General features: G+C 40.7%; 1 protein-coding gene across 25 annotated transcripts in view; it reads right to left on the bottom strand.

Annotated features, from left to right (window-relative positions):
• The window catches only part of PTPRD (protein tyrosine phosphatase receptor type D), a 1,166,566-nt gene that overhangs the window by 428,572 nt on the left and 721,013 nt on the right, over positions 1–16,981 (bottom strand). The window lies entirely within an intron of this gene.

Raw genomic sequence — 16,981 nt, 5'->3', positions numbered from 1 at the left:
CCCTGGTTTAAATCTTGTCCTATGCCACAAACACTCAGATATGCATAATACAGCCTAATAATACTTCCAGAACAGATTAAGTTTGGGCTTTTGTTTTCCCTATTTATTTTGCATTTTTGTTTTTGAGGCTTTTTCGGTTCAGTCAGTTCAGCTACTGATTGATTGTGTGACTGCACAATTGTGTGACCCCCCCCCAATCATCCTATCATCAGTGCAGGTTAAAAAAAAAAGGTAATTTTAATTTTTATCATCTACAATACTGTCTTATTTATTTTATAGTACAGTACATTGATTATTGCTTTCATTTTATGTATGGATCAGTGGTCTTGCTAGATAATGAAATTCATGTTAAATTGCTGTTTTAGGAATTCTTTTTAAAAGTCTTGATTGTGCATTACTTTCTATGGGAAAGCGCGCCTTGGTTTTTGAATGCTTTGGTTTTGGAACGGACTTCCGGAAAGGATTAAGTTTGAGAACCAAGGTACCACTGTAGTAGTGAAATTATAAATGTTATACAGTGGTACCTCAGGATGCGAATGGGATCCGTTCCGGAGCCCTGTTCGCATCCTGAAGCAAACGTAACAAGCGACGGCGCGTCTGTGCATGCACGGGTCACGTTTTGTCGCTTCCACGCATGCGTGTGGCGTCATTTTGAGCGTCTGCACATGCGCAAGCGGCGAAACCTGGAAGTAACATGCTCCGTTACTTCCTGGTTGCCGCAGAGCGCAACTCGAATGTGCTCAACCCAAAGCACATTCAACCCGAGGTAAGACTGTATTGTCTTACAGTAGAAGCACCAACAGAAATAAAGGATGAACTCCAGTTTTCAAAAAAGATTCTAAGAAAGAGCAGCAGGGACTGTGATTTCCCAACTGTGATTTCACCATCCTCTTTTTTTTCTGATAGGGATAATCATTAAGTGGATCTGCAAGGTGTCCATTAATCAATGTCAGTTGTTGCTATCCTGAAGTTCTGTTTGGCTGCTCACAGCTAGCCAGCCGCTAACAAAGGAGACTGCAGAGGCTTTTCAAATTCAGCTTCTCCTTCCTGCCTTCTTCCCTCCCGCCCTCCCTCCCCCATATAAAAAAAGAGGATATAAGCAAATATTCTTAAACAATTTGAACTAAGAATTTCCTATGAATATAGCTCATCTGTGACACGTTTATATATAACCTGTTTATATATGTCTCTGAAATATATAATAAGCATTTAAAGATTTATTTATTTTTTAAATCCAAAGCTCATGCATTGTGTTAGAATAGAGGGAGAGCTATAAGAGATTAGCAATTACATCTCCTAATTTTTACAAAGCATCACAGTCCCTTAGATTGATGCAGTAATACAGCATAACAGTAGTTAGCAATATAACTACTGCAACACAAATTGCAACAATCCACCATTCCTTCCTCACCATTCAATTCACTAAACGTGTGTGCCATTGCAATTATGATCAAATGCTCCAATTAACTATCAGAGAATTACAATCCTGTGTTCACATACCTCAAAGGTACAGTGGTACCTTGGTTTACGAACTTAATCCATTCCGGAAGTCCGTTCTTAAACTAAAACGTTCTTAAACCAAGGTGTGCTTTTTCATAGCAGCGGGGGACTCAATTTACAAATGGAACACACTCAACAGGAAGCGAAACATGTTCTTATTCCAAGGCAAAGTTCACAAACCAAAACACCCATTTCTGGGTTTGCAGCGTTCTTAATCCAAGTTATTCATAAACTAAGCTGTTCTCAAACCAAGGTACCACTGTACTAGTTATTCTTATTATTATCATTATTGACCAAAAACTAACACAGAACTTTTTCCACTATATAAAACAAACAAACAAACAAACAAACAAAAGCATTAAAACAAATCCCTTCTGCTGCTTTTATTGACTTTCTGGTTTTTGTTTTAAATAGTGAATATTGTTCGGAAAGTAGTTCATACATGATAAGGCCAACTATTTAATTGTGTCTTATTGTCAGCCTGCAATCCTTGCTTGATTTCTGCTTGAAGCCAAGGCAGTGACTATGGGAGAAGCAAGACCTTCTGTGGTGTTAATGCTGTGAGCCCCTCCATCATTGGCTCAAGTCCTATATATGTGCAAATAAACCATATATCATAAAGACACCACAGTCTCTGTTGTCCCTCAGTCCAAGGAAACTGAACCCCAGGTAAGTGACTAGGTAAGTTGGAATCTCTAACAGCTCAGAGATGGGGGTGGTATGCAACAACACTAGCCTAACAGGCAGCATTTTTGTAAGGTGACAAAGGGAAGAGGAATCTCTGGCCCAGGGGCCAAATTTGTCTCCAGGTCTCTCTATCCAGCTACTGGGACTCACTTTGGACCACAGCCCTCACTGATTCCATGCCACACCCTCCTCGAATGCATTTGCTGGGCTGGTATGTGTTCTTGAGCTGTGATGAATGCTTCTTGCTTGCATGGTTGAAGATGGGCATGTGTATAGAAACATTTTGTTTTGTTTTAAATACCGGTAATTTTTATTAAGTTTTACATTTTTATCTTAATAACATCACATCAGATAACAAAAAATACAATTCCCAAATACGCCCCCCCCCCACCGACGACTTGCCTCAACTTCCTCTTCTGGTTTTTTAACATATTAACTTCTCCTGCTTGCTTTTTTATATCTTAATTTTAAAGTTGTATATTATTATAGATTTGTCATTTTAACATCATCTTAATAATTTCCATATTAATTTTGTTAATTGTAAGTGTTTAGTCAAATCCTACTAGTGAGTCCATTTCTTTACATTGTTTAAATGGTTCCAAGTCTTTTTTAAAGTCTCGATTGTCTTTGTTTCTTAGTCCTTCAGTTAACTTCACCATTCCATCAATTTCTCTTGCCATTGTTCTTTAGTTGGTATTTTGTCAGTTTTCCATCTTTGGACTAGCAATATCCTAGCTGCAGTTGTAGCATACATAAACAGTTCTTCTCTTTTGGCAAATCTTGACCTGAAATGCCTAGTAAAAATGTTTCTGGTCTCTTAACAAAAGTTATCTTAAACTCTTTTTTTCATTTCATTATAAATCATTTCTCAATAATTTTTAATTCCAGTGGTACCTCTACTTATGTTCACCTCCGGTTACATATCCTTCAGGATACGCAAACGGCAAACCTGGAAGTATTTTTCCGGGTTTTGCCACATGCACAGAAGCACTCTACCATGCTGCACGCATGCGCAGAGGAGACCTCCAGTTGTGAAAACCTCGCGATCTAACTGGAGCTCCGGAACGGATCCCGTCTGCAACCAGAGGTGCCACTGTATTTTACAATTCCACCACATGTGAAAAAACCATGCCTTCATTTTCTTTACATGAAACATCTGTCATGGTTGGGCCAGAAAGCAGCCACCCACTTTTGACTCTGGCCCCATTCACCACTGACATGGCATAGCATGTAGAAGGCATGTTGTCCTTAAAGGCATCAGCTAAAAAGAAAGGCCTTCATCCCTAATGAGCCCAGTGAAGCTCAGCTGGCTTCTTAAGGCACCAGGTTTACACTTTTTTTGTTGTGGTAGAAACACAGCCTTAAAAAGAAAAAAAGAATAGCACTGTAACTATTGTGGTCTATCTTTACTGTTTTGGTTTCTTTAAACTGTCTTTGCTGAGTGCTGTTATTATTATTATTAAATGAAAATGATGTGCAATGGGTAAAATGGCATTTTGGGAAGGGGATTTAAATTTGGAAAAAGACCCAAAGGGTGAAAAGTCCTCCATTTTTGCACTCTCACTTTGAATCTCACACAATAGTATTTTCCATGCTGGATGCACAGGTAAAATAAGGAACCAGGCGCTGGGGGATGGGGAGAGAATGTAGTTATTTTGAGTAATGTAGCTATGCCAGTCTGCAGTCTTTAGACACTGTGGCAAACACCCTTACCCCTTATTCCCAAAATAAAAAGAAACCAGCAGCACAATGCCCTGCTTATTTCCGTGGGTCTTCATGCTGCTTGTATGCTTTGAGAAGAGAATTGGTTGTCAATGGTGCCAAGGCAAAGGTGATGTTTCTATACCGAAGAGCGTGTAGTCTGCGTTTTATAGCAGACTGGGAAAGACAACAGCTTGAATCAGAGGAACAGATGGATAATCTGAAATATTTTGCCAATTCATCTGTTAAAAAAAGCAAGATGCTCCACTTATACGCTGCACAAAGCAAAGTTTTCTGTCTCTGATAATGACAGCAGCCCTAAAGACACCCTCTGAGGACATCTTGGCTGGTGGACAACTGAATGAAAGAATAACCGTTTTGGCAGGAGCCTGTGCCAAAGCCACAGTTCCTCATACATCAAAGGATTATTATTTTTCTTAGCCCAACACACCTGGAGGTATTTCATCACGGGGGGAAATATATATTCTACTAATCGCAAAGCAGACTGAGTTTGCCCAGACAGAACTAACACCAAAGTGACATGAAAAGGGTTTTTAGCTGGCCATATGCTCTGCGGTTTCCAGAAATAGAACAAACACATCACCAGGTGGTTGCCGCTGCTGCTGGTCGAGCTAATGTCAACACGTCTGTTACTTGCTTCATCAGTCAGGTTTGTGCTACCTGTTGTACGCTGGCTGCCTACTCACACTGCCTGCTTACCTGCACTGGGATTTATTCACAAAACTAAAAAGGGCATCATTTCTCTTCCACAGGATTTGCAGGATAAAACAACAACAAGAAGAAATTATTATTATTTATTAATGCTTCCTAAAATATCCTAATGCTTCCTAAAGCATCCTGCCCTCTGCCCAAAGATCACACGGTGGCTCACAGCATAAAAATACGAAATGAGAATGCAAAACACATAATAAAAAAAGCACACACAAACAGATTAATGACTCCCCTATAAAAGCACAATGGCATTTCTGTAGCCTGCAGATAAGAACATTTGGCATCCCTAGGTCTGATCTGAAAGCAAGATCAGAAGCATGTTTACTCATAAGTAAGCTTTACTGAATTCAGTGGAACTTCCAGCTGCGTGACCATAGGATTTCAAGTTGTGTTATGCATTCTCAGGAGACCACTCCCAGCATGAAATGATGATTTACAGCTGCCAACACTGTTTGTGAAACAAGAACCACATACTGCTCGGAACGCAGAGGACAAAGGAACTGGGATTTGTAGTATGGAAGTAGTTCATGTTTCATTTATACGTCGTTCTCTGAAATACCACTTGATCACTTTATTGTGGGTTCTCTGCAGGTTGCTGCCTCACTTATGTTACAATTTCATCAATGTTTTTTTCTCTCTCTTCCTTTTAGCCAGGCAATGTATTATCTGGCAATGAGATGCCTTAGAAAATCCCCTGAGTTTCTAAAATGTCATCACCACAGATGCCTGGTAAATAAGTCTGAGTAGTTTTGCTGAGGCAGGACAGTGATGCCAGGTGTGAGGGCACGTGCGCGGCCAATGGCCTCTCAGCCGGTGAGGCATGCACCTGCCCTCTCGGAGGTGCCACTGATTGGCCAATTTGAGATGCAGCAGCCAGCGGAAACTTGAGCCAGCTGCCCAGGCAGCCAAGGGGAATTCCTCTAATGGCTGCCTAGCCATGTGCACTCTGTTCTCACTGCCCGGGGATGGTGGCTGAGTATGAGAGGCCGCCACAGGCACCGACCCAAGAAGGGGTAAGGGGCCACTGTTGAACTTGTGCATGGCTGCTCTCTTGGAAATAAACTAGTGGTCCTGATGCTTCTGAAGCATTAGAAGGCACAAAAAATGTTTGTTTGTTTTTTTTAAAAAAGGTAAAGGACCCCTGGATGGTTAAGTCCAGTCAAAGGTGACTATGGGGTTGTGGCGTTCATCTCGCTTTCAGGTGCAACAGCAGCCTTGGAATGAATCAGCGTTTTTTATCCGGGGGGACACATGGGTACGCATACCCCTAAACAGTTTGTGAAACTAACAGTATATATATATATATATTAGTTTCTTCTCTAGCACAGTGAATCATCAGTTCCATTGCTACCCCTGATGGCAGCCTCATTTCATGTCATGGTGTTTCCTGAGTCTCAGACGGAAGCAAGCGTTTAATGTGTAAAGTAGGAGTTGGAATCCCATGATCCCTAGCTAGCAGGACTTGTGGTCAGGGATGATGGGAATTGTAGTTCCAAAACATCTCGAGGGCCGAGGTTGAGGAAGCCTGCTCTGGATTCACTCATGGTCATCTTCTTCCAAAGTAAAAAATGTTGCTAGATAAAACATTAATCAGCACTTTTCCCCTCTGATAAGGGACGCCTAATATAAAAAAACCCTGTGCTGTTGCCAGAGCAAGTTGTAAATGATGTATGAAATTAAAAAACCTCTCCCCACTGCACAGAAAGAACAAGGAAAATTAGGAGCAGTTATTCTTGTGTTGTGATATTTACAGAGATAATATTTCATATATATATCGTCTAAAAATATTTTCAGGACAAGAAGTCTTGAACAAATGAGAAATGGGGAAATTAATATTAACCTAAAAGCAATTTATCTAACCTGATCATTTCCCTTTCACCTTTCCCTATGTTCTATTTTCAGATCAGATAGTCAAATCCCCGCTATTTAAAAGAAAATGTCTCAAAATATGGAACACATGCCATCACAAATATTCAGCTGATCTGCAATGCTAAAAAGGAGAATTAACTCAAGGTACCAGCCAGTTTTAAAGCTATCAATTGCTTGTTTTTGTGAACAGCCTGGAGGCCAGCTAACACTTAATTTTCTCTCTATATAACTTCTGATAGGTAATCTAGGAGTCTATGCAGATGTCCCCGGAAAAATTAAAGAAGAGTAAAGTGAATAAAATGAATGGAAGAAAAATTCTGCCTGTATCTCTCGCACAGCATGAATATGAATTCAAGCTCTTTTTATACACCTATGCATGAAAAGGCACATATAAAAAAACCTAAGGATGGCATTTAGGAAAAAAATAAAATAGTGAATGCTCACAGAAAGTGCTTCCATCCAATTTTCAGTACCCCATCTTCCATTTCAGCTTACTGCACCACGTTTAAGAGGGTCTCATGATTCTTGGAAGAGGTATCCATGTTTTCCATATTAATTCAGATAGTTCTTTCTTGTTTGTCTGAAAGTTATTACTCTATACAATATGATACCCTATAATTTTCATGCTGGAACCACCAAACCAACTAGACAGAACATCCTAACTTGAGGATGGCTCATAGATAAGTTGTGCGTTTTATTGCCTACCTTGTACCCATTTTCCATTTTGTATAGTAACAGTTTACCATAGCACCACAGTGCTGCATTTGATGCAGAACCATTGTTACAACATCACAGCCTCTTCAGCTGTTGAAATTGTAGTATAATATTACGCATTGTCACAATGACCTACCTCAGTGGTCATGGCTACCTACCCAAAACATGTATTTTACCAGTTTAACTGTTTGATACATTGGGAAGAAAATTACAGGCCAGTGTTGAAATGCTTCCAGACTAATGAAGTCTATTCAGCAATATTTTAAGACGCTATTTAGTACTGCTACATATTATTTAACGGATAATCTATTTCAAAAGTATATCAGAAGGGGATGTGTCACACTCAGAATTTTCAATCATAGATGAGAGACTATATAAAGATTTCTTTTTGTTTCTCCTTCTGAAGAATTCCCTAAGGAGAATCACACATATGAAATTTTTATTAGAAAAAAATCAGCTCAAGTATTCACCTAACTGCAACAAACAATAACATAAACATGTCTAGTGAAACATGCCCCATCAAGCCAAAAAACTTGGTCCCCTTATGCAATAGAGATGATAATGTAAACACTGTGCTTAATACTATTTCTGGGGGAAAATAATCCAGAAGGATTGTTAGGTAGCTTAAGAAGCTTCTGCAGAAGACAGCCTCTTTTATATGGGCAAATTATGAAATCAGAGCATTTATCTAGCAAGAGAAAGGAAGGTCATTGCCATGTGCATATTCCAAGATACCTATCCTGAATTTTCAGTTGACCAATTTAATTGAAAGTTGTATCCTGTATTTCAATACACAGCGCAGCTCACATATAGTATTAAAACAATTAACAGTAAGATCAATTAGAAATGAAAACAAGATGACATCTGGATGAAATGAACTTCAGGGGGCATTGTCCTGCCAATGGGTAGAGCTGTGCAGTGATATGAGACAGGGAATTCTATGTTGCAGCACCTTGGTTGTGGAATTCCCTCCCCTTGGAATTGTGCACCATGCCATCACTATCTGGCTTTTGCACCTGCTTAAATATGTACCCCTTCACCCAGCTTTTTGCAATGCCAGCATAACTCATGTCATCCGTCTGTTGTAGTTATTATGGTTTTCAACATGGGATACTGTGTTTTATTGTTTTAATGCAATTGCTGCAAACTGCCCATGGGTCATAACTGATGAACGCTGGATTAGAAATGGATGAAATAACAAATAACAAAAAGGTGTCCAAAGCATTCTCAGGTCCTGCCATCATCTTCCAAAGAAACTACTCTATTCCAAACTTTAAAAATGGAAAACGTAATGCTGGTGGTCAACAAAAGAGATTAAAAAACTGTCTCAAGGCAAATCTATATTAAAAAAAAGTAGTTTAAACACCAACAACTGGGAAACACTGGCCTGTGAGCACTCCAATTGAAGAACAGCCTTTACCAAAGGTGTCATGGGCTTTGAAGACACTTGAACTCAGGACGCAAGGGAGAAAAGTGCTAAGAGGAAAGCACGCTTGGCAAACCCTCACCATGATCAACTCCTGCCCCGAAACCTATGTCCCCACTGTGGAAGGACGTGTGGATCCAGAATTGGCCTCTACGTACGGACTCACTGTTAAAATCATGTTTATGGAAGACAATTTTACACTGCTATGAGTGATTACCAAAGAAGAAGAAGAAGCTCCTTTCCTCACTTCTCCCTATTTTATTTTATTCTACTCTCCACTACCTATCAGCTCCTTTCTAGCTCCTCTTCCAGTCTTTACTTTTTTCAATTTCTCTTCTCTTTGCTCATTCTTTTACAATCTATTCATTTTCTAGCGTTGTTCCTGTTCTGCCCGTTCCCATTCAAAGCCACAGTCTCCATGCCTCCCCCAGCTCCTGCTGCAGACTCTTCAGAGTGTGTCACAATTTAACCATGGGACAAAGGTAGAAGCAATTATAGTTGCTGCCTGCTTAACATTCACGCTCCTGTAACTGGGTTGAAAGGAGTGTCACCTGTGTGTGTATTTGAGAGAGACAATCGCAGGGACATCTCTTACTGAGGCTTAAGCTCCAAGCTTCCTGTTGTGACACCTCATGAAGTGCCATGAAGTGGTTGTTTTGGGCAGAAGTATATTATAGCGGTGCTATTATGCTTCCTGTGTCTTGACCTCCAATTCCGGTGTCATTAAAATGTGTGTGAGTGTGGTGGTTGGGTTATTATGAATTTCCACTTTAAAATTGTATTAGGTCCACATTAAGTTAGCTGGTTTCCATGCCCATCCCTTTGCAGTTTATTGCTGAACAATAGTCTGTAGGGCTCAGCACACATTGTGTGAGGTCAGAGGAGCAATGCTCAGAGCAAGTAAAAGTTGCCTTTCCACACTACGACTGAATGTTCCCAATACATACACATACACACCCTCACCTTCCAGCTATGTTTATAATTTCCTTTCCTCCTGATGGAGTTTTTGGATTTGATATCCCGCTTTATCACTACCCTAAGGAGTCTCAAAGCGGCTAACAATCTCCGTTCCCTTCCCCACAACAAACACTCTGTGAGGTGAGTGAGGCTGAGAGACTTCAGAGACTTTGAAGACTTTAGAGAAGAGCCAGTGTGGTGTGGTGGTTAAGAGCAGTGGACATGTAATCTGGTGAACGGGGTTCGCTTCCCCGCTCCTCCACATGCAGCTGCTGGGTGACCTTGGGCTAGTCACACTTCTTTGAAGTCTCTCAGCCCCACTCACCTCACAGAGTGTTTGTTGTGGGGGGAGGAGGGGAAAGGAGAATGTTAGCCGCTTTGAGACTCCTTAGGGTAGTGATAAAGCAGGATATCAAATCCAATTCCAATTCCAAATCCAAGTGAGACTGGCCCAAGTTCACCCAGCAGCTGCATGTGGAGAAGCAGGGAAGCGAACCTGGTTCACCAGATGACCCAGTCCACCACTCTTAACCACTATTGCAAGGTGACTTTGTGTTCACAACTTCTTCTTCGTCGTCTTCTTCTTCTTCTTTGATAAGAAAGAGGAATGCATTTCAAAAGGAAAGGAAGAAAGGACACTGTGGCCTTTCCTCTAATATGCCATAATTATTATCAACTTTTATCTGATGCATCACCTCACATTTCATTAAGCTTCTGTTTTGAATTGCTTCGGCCAGCGGTCTACATTTATTTGTTCCTCTCTGTCCTCCCCCGCATTCTCAAGACTAATTGCAAAGCCCCAATTATTCTGCTGAAGAAGGAGGGAAAGAGACCCATCTGGGGGAGAGGGAGGGTGCTGGAATTGTGTGAACTCTCTTTAGAAGCATTGCAATAATGGAATTTAGCCAGAGCACCCAAATCTCTTTATCATTAAAATCTTAAAGTCTCTGGCTGTATTTCTAATCATAATACATCCTTTGGTTCCTCTGACAGCGCCTTACATCAGTCGGCAGTGTCTCTGACTTTTCTACTTCCAGATATATTACCATGCTAAATGATTATGTTACATGATTTTAAACATTTTGTTATCGAAGGGAAGGTGAAATAGGAAAGTGGTGGAAGAAAACAACAACAATAATAAGCCACATTTAAAATACCCCAGTTCCCTTAAGCTCAGACACTTGTGAAAAATGGTTTGATCAGGGCTGAAGGTGCCGTTCCTTTTAACTGCTGCAGGGAACTCAGAAATTGAATTGGCCAAGCTTCTCTGCCCAGTCTGGGCATGCAGTGATAGGAAAATCTTCGTTCAATAACTGCATGTCATGTACCTTCTAAGCGGCACAGAAGAAAATGGGAACGCTTCTATCCTATGCTGCTCTCACTTCGGTGTTTCTGAGCATGTTAGTAATCGAGCAGCTTTGCGGAGCAGTTTGTCATGGACTGCAGCACAGTCAACTGTCTTTTCTTCCTGTATTTTTATAGCAACATAGCTCCTATTTGTGGCTAGCTGCTACTGGCTCCCTTGCTCCCCCCGCCCCAATGCATTGGAATTCTGCTACACACAGGGCATTCTGGTGGAAGATGTGGCTGTTAGCTGGCTGCCATCCCCAAATTGCCAGAAGGCTCCCCCAGTACTGGACGCATGAGAATGGAGTGCTGAATAGAGAGGCCCATTTGCACTCAACTCTAGAACCTCCAACACACATGGAACCCTAATCTATCAAGAGTACGTCTCCATAGAGTATTGCAGCAGTAGCATTAAGAAGGGGAGTCTCCCCCTCTAAAAGAGCCCATGCATTGGCTACAAGCCTAGGTATAGCCCTGTCACTGACAATTCTTCAAAAATAAATATTGTTTCCTACTTCAGTCCCTTACTTGCCTAGTCACCTCTCTCCTCTCCTTTCCATTTCCCCAAACTTAGGTTATTATTAATCTCTTGTATTTATCAGCACACATACTGATCAACTTCTCAATCTTCTGCCAGCCTCCTCACTCCTCTTTTTGACATTTTCCGCGGTGTTTAGGGCTTTTGTCTGTGCTCAGATTCACATCAGCATGGTCCTCCCGACTAGTTCAATTTACATATAAATTACAGTCTATGGGCATTATGGGTTTGGGAGGAGCTCACAATAGGTGGCGATAAAAAGAGTGCTCGACAATAGCCGCCTGGATGTGCTTTTGGATAAGATACACTGCAGTACTGACATTTCTCATTTAAGAAGCAGATTATCAATTAACCTTGTCTGCAACTAATCAAATCACATAATGTTAGACTGTCTTCGGTGTGTCAAAGTGAAAATTTATGTGATGTGATACAACTGCTTCCAACAGTATAAACTTGCAGTAGTCCCTCTGCAATCGCAGACTATGATTCCGGGAAAGAAAGAAAAAGATCTTCAGTGTAACTGAACGTATTTTATTTCAATATGAGAGTCCTGGGGTTTTTTTGTCCCCCCCCCCCCTTGGAGCAATTTTCATAAGAACATGGATTGAGATGAGCAGCAGGGGGAAAGGTTTCTTCTCCAGGCATATTAGGGACAAAAGACTTCCAGCACTGTAGCTATGGCTATTTCAGAAGAAAGAGAAGCAATTCAAACCAAAGGAGGACTGCACTAGATAGCAGAAAGATGATCAGAGTGCTACCTGCTCTGGCAGCAGCTCTGCACAGATATTTCGTATCTGCAATCTAAGTTCCTTTTAGGCGGGTGCCAGAGTTTGCCATTTCTTTATGCCAAGCACTTACCACAGATGTATGGTGACACCCCCCCCCCCCGATGCATTATGTCATGAAGGTGGCTAGAATGAAAAGTTAACGACTCATCTTTTATTCCCCTTCCTTTCCCCACTCCCCTTTTTATGAAGTTTACCCGTTCTGGGATCCCACAGCTAATTCTCCCCTGGTCTCCTCACTGGCCCAAATAGGACTAATTTAGCCAGCTAGCCCTGGTGATCATCTAATGTTTATTGGATGGATTTCCCCCCTAAATTGATTTTTGATTTTTGAATTCTGAATTTATTGTTATTCACGTTTTATACTGTATTTTATGCTGTTTTTTGTTGCATCAATTAAGTGTTTTAAATTTGTTGTTAGCCGCCCTGAGCCTGGTTTTCTGAACTGGGAAGGACGGGATATAAATAAAAAATTATTTATTATTATTATTATCTTTTATCACTTGACCTATAACCATGGGCCTTGAACTGGCATCGCAAGGGATGTATGTTAGGAATCAGCACAGTGGTAAATTGTGAGGTGAAGAGGCTTATCATGGCAGCCCCCAATGGCACACCCCCAATTAGAGTCTAAAAAATGTAGACCACACAGACTTGTGTGAGTATACACACACACACACACACACATACACACACACACACACACACATACACACACACACACACACACACATATATATGAAAGACCTACATTGGCTCCCAGAACGTTTCCTAGCACAATTCAAAGTGTTGGTGCTGACCTTTGATGCCCTAAATGGCCTTGGGCCAGTATACCTGAAGAAGCGTCGCCATCCCCATTGTTCAGCTTGTAACACTGAGGTCAAGTTCTGAGGGCCTTCTGGTGGTTCCCTCACTGTGAGAAGTGAGGTTGCAGGGAACCAGGCAGAGGGCCTTCTCGGTAGTGGTGCCTGCCCTGTGGAAAGCCCTCCCATCAGATGTCAAGAAAATAAACAACTATCTGACTTTTAGGAGACATATGAAGGCAGCCCTGTTTAGGGAAGTTTTTACTGACTGATGTTTTAATGTATTTTTAATCTTTTGTTGGAAGCCTCCCAGAGTGGCTGGGGAAACCCAGCCAAATGGGTGGGGTAGAAATAATAAATTATTATTATTATTATTATTATTATTATTATTATTATTATCTGTAAGTCTGCTTATTAGCATCAGTTTAGCTACCATCCCATGCATAGTTTCTTGGAGTAAGCTCTATTGAACTTGGTTCCACTGACTCGTAAACAGATAGCAAAACACACTGAGCTTTTACAGAAGATCTTCAGGCAGCTAAAATGCAATCTTTAGTTTTTAATGAAAAATGCAAATGATCTTTGACGAAGTGTTACCATTTACACTGCTCATGGAAAGTAGGATTCCCATAAAATAAAACCCCATCCGCCCTCTGTGTGATCATTTTCTGACTTCCACTGTCACAAATCTGAAATATTTATCACCATCTCATTCATTTGCCACAGCAAGAGGCTCCTTCAGTAAACCTGGTGCTCTGGAAGATGATTTCATTGCTACTGCTCTGGAAAAAAAAATCCCTGAGCTAGCCTCTCCCTTCAATACACCACTGTGCTCTATGCCAAGGAATCTGAGCTAGGATATTTCTTCTTGTTAATCCAACTGTGCCTTTCCTTCTTTGTACTAGATGCCAAAGTAGTTGTGCTGACAAATGGGATGGAATTCTCTTAAAATCTCAAGGCCAAGCTATCTGCGTGGATTTCTTTTTTTTTCTAATTCCCATTTTGCTCCTTGATTTTGACAAGAAGAGAGAGATTTTTCCCACCAGTTACACAAAACATCCACTTAAAATTCTTTAAATGCTCACATATTCTGTGCATTATTATATTGATATAAAGGTAAAGGGACCCCTGACCATTAGGTCCAGTCGTGACAGACTCTGGGGTTGCAGCGCTCATCTCGCTTTATTGACTGAGGGAGCCGGCGTACAGCTTCCGGGTCATGTGGCCAGCATGACCAAGCCGCTTCTGGCGAACCAGAGCAGCACACGGAGACGCCGTTTACCTGCCCGCCAGAGAGGTACCTATTTATCTACTTGCACTTTGACGTGGTTTCGAACTGCTAGGTTGGCAGGAGCAGGGACCGAGCAACAGGAGCTCACCCCATCGCGGGGATTTGAACCGCCGACCTTCTAATCAGCAAGTCCTAGGCTCTGTGGTTTAACCCACAGTGCCACCTGTGTCCCTATTATATTGATATACCTAAGGATATTATATGAATATATGCAATGTTTCCAAATGTAACCAGCACATAAAAAGATGCATACAACAATGCACAGAACTTTTTAAAAATATGCCTATATTGATATATACACAACTATACTGCAGAAATTATATATTCAATATATATCAAATGTATCATTTTTTTGCACATCACTTTGCAAATAATTAGTCAGGATTTAAAGACAATGCACAAATGGCTCAGACATAAGCAGGTGTTTGATGCAACAGGTCCAATATGGACAAATCCATATTTGTTTCCTAAATTTATGTATTAAAACCATTTAAGCCATGTATAAAACCATTTAAAATGGATACATTTTTCCATCCATAGTTGACATAGTAGATGAAGGATGAGTTAGCCCTAGGATTTCCATTATAAGTCATCTTTTTCCTGTAGTGTTATGCTTCAAATTATTTTTATGAAGCGTTTTCTTTATTCCTCAGATTTTATAAAGATAAAAAAAAGTATTGAGAGAGAGCTAGAACTAGAGACCACATTTGTGACCCACTTTGTCATCTGTTCCCCTGCAGTGCCACATCTCCTAGCTCTCTGCAGTCTCCAGAAATGCAAGAGGGAAAATTCTAAATAGCTTAAGAAATGGCAATCAATAAGAAGGCAACCGTGCTGTTTAGTTTCAACAGCCGTTTGTATAAAAGAGCTATTAAAACAAGAATGAGAGCTGAATGTTTAATAAGATGCGAAGAACACACAAACACACACATATATATCCCAGCTACAGGATTCCTCATCTTAATTCAGAGTAAGTTAAATAGTGCAATTTGCCATTGACCAACTCCAGTCACCAAGCAGATGATTAGAGGTCAGCAACCAGTGACTATGTTCATCTTTGAATGACACTGATTCTCTGTCCAGTATTCTCAAGACAGAAAGGAGGTCTCCTGGCCTCTTAGGAAGCACCTCCAGGCATCAGATTTACCCATTTATTTATTTAACAAAATCTACAGACCATTTCATCATCATCATCAAAATCTATGCAGTAATTCTGAAAAATACTGGGTGGTATACAAATTGTCCACCATTTCATAAATGGCACGACTGTCAGTCTATCATGCCAGTCAGTTTCACTACATTCTGCCAACAGTCCCATGGTAGCTACTGCGGCACCATCATTTCTTTGAAGAGCACATCTGAGAGAAATCAAGACTATTCATCTGAGAAGAGATGTCAAGGACCGCCTAACTTGTGAAACATATTGTAGATGTTACACAGTGATATTGAGGAGATACTTGATTCTTTGAAATTAACAATGTATTAAAGAACACTTATTATTTATACCTTACAATCAAAAGCACAGCTTAGTTTGCTGAATGACTTTCATTCATAATGTACATTAGGTGATATCAAACTGGTGCCCTTGCACAAGAACACGAGGTTCTGATCCAGTGGGAGATATTTACCAACGGAAGACGAGGGAAGGCAATTTTTGCCTATTCCCCTCCCACAGCACCCGTGAGAATCTGTTCTGGGGAGTCTCCCAATTCTCTAAAATAGATTTTCAGGGAGTGTTAGGGCCTGCCAGGGACAAGGGAAATTGGCAAAAATGGTCTCCCTTCCTCTTCTCTAAGTGGAGGTCTCTGCTGCTGCAACAGAACTAAGAGCACAAAGTAAATATCACACATTAATCCCAACTGGAGAAAAAAGAGATCTATCTGCAAACTCCACAAAATGACTACAACATTTCATTACAGTAGTTTGAAAAGCTGGGAGTTTTAGCAATTTTCAGAAATGCAGTTGGAAAATTGAGATCACTTTGATCTGTTTGTAGTCCTGTGATGAACGAATTTCTCATAACAATGATGACTTAAGATAAACATGCACCCTCATAATACTTGCACATCCCATCTTCCAAGAAATCCCTTTAGCAATAGCATCCCACTCCATTAAAGGTCAACATCTTTGTCACCAATAATCAGCAAAGAAAATCTACCATGTGCATGTGGGGGTAGGGGGAGAGACTTTTGATATCCATATTTTGTTCTAAAGGCTACTTTTAAGTTATATCTACTGCTGTTGCCTAGTGAAAATATCTGTGGTTTTCTTGATTTGGCCAACTTTTTTGCTAGCAAGAAAGTTGTGTCTCAAATCACCATTTAAGCATGCCAGTTCAGCAAATGAAATGAGTAGTCATTGGCAAGCGGCTGGCAATTGCATTGCTAATAGTTAATCCAACTCTGAAGCATAAATATGAGGGTCACTCTACTCGCTTCGAGGGATCGTGCTGAAGCAAATCACTGCCAGGTAGCAGCAGGTATAACTTGTAACAGGGAAGAACAAATTCAGGTTCTTCCATGTAGTTGAATCTCCAGAGATGTCTGGGTCCCTCCATGTTGAGATAGCAACAAACTGGCCATATGCATGTCCACTATTTAAACACATAGAATGAATTCAAAATTGTTGTTG

The sequence above is a fragment of the Podarcis cretensis genome (genome assembly GCF_951804945.1).
Source record: "Podarcis cretensis genome assembly, chromosome: 17".
Lineage (NCBI taxonomy): Eukaryota > Metazoa > Chordata > Lepidosauria > Squamata > Lacertidae > Podarcis > Podarcis cretensis.
Note: the sequence above shows the minus strand (reverse complement) of the source record. Positions and strands in the feature narration are given on the sequence as shown.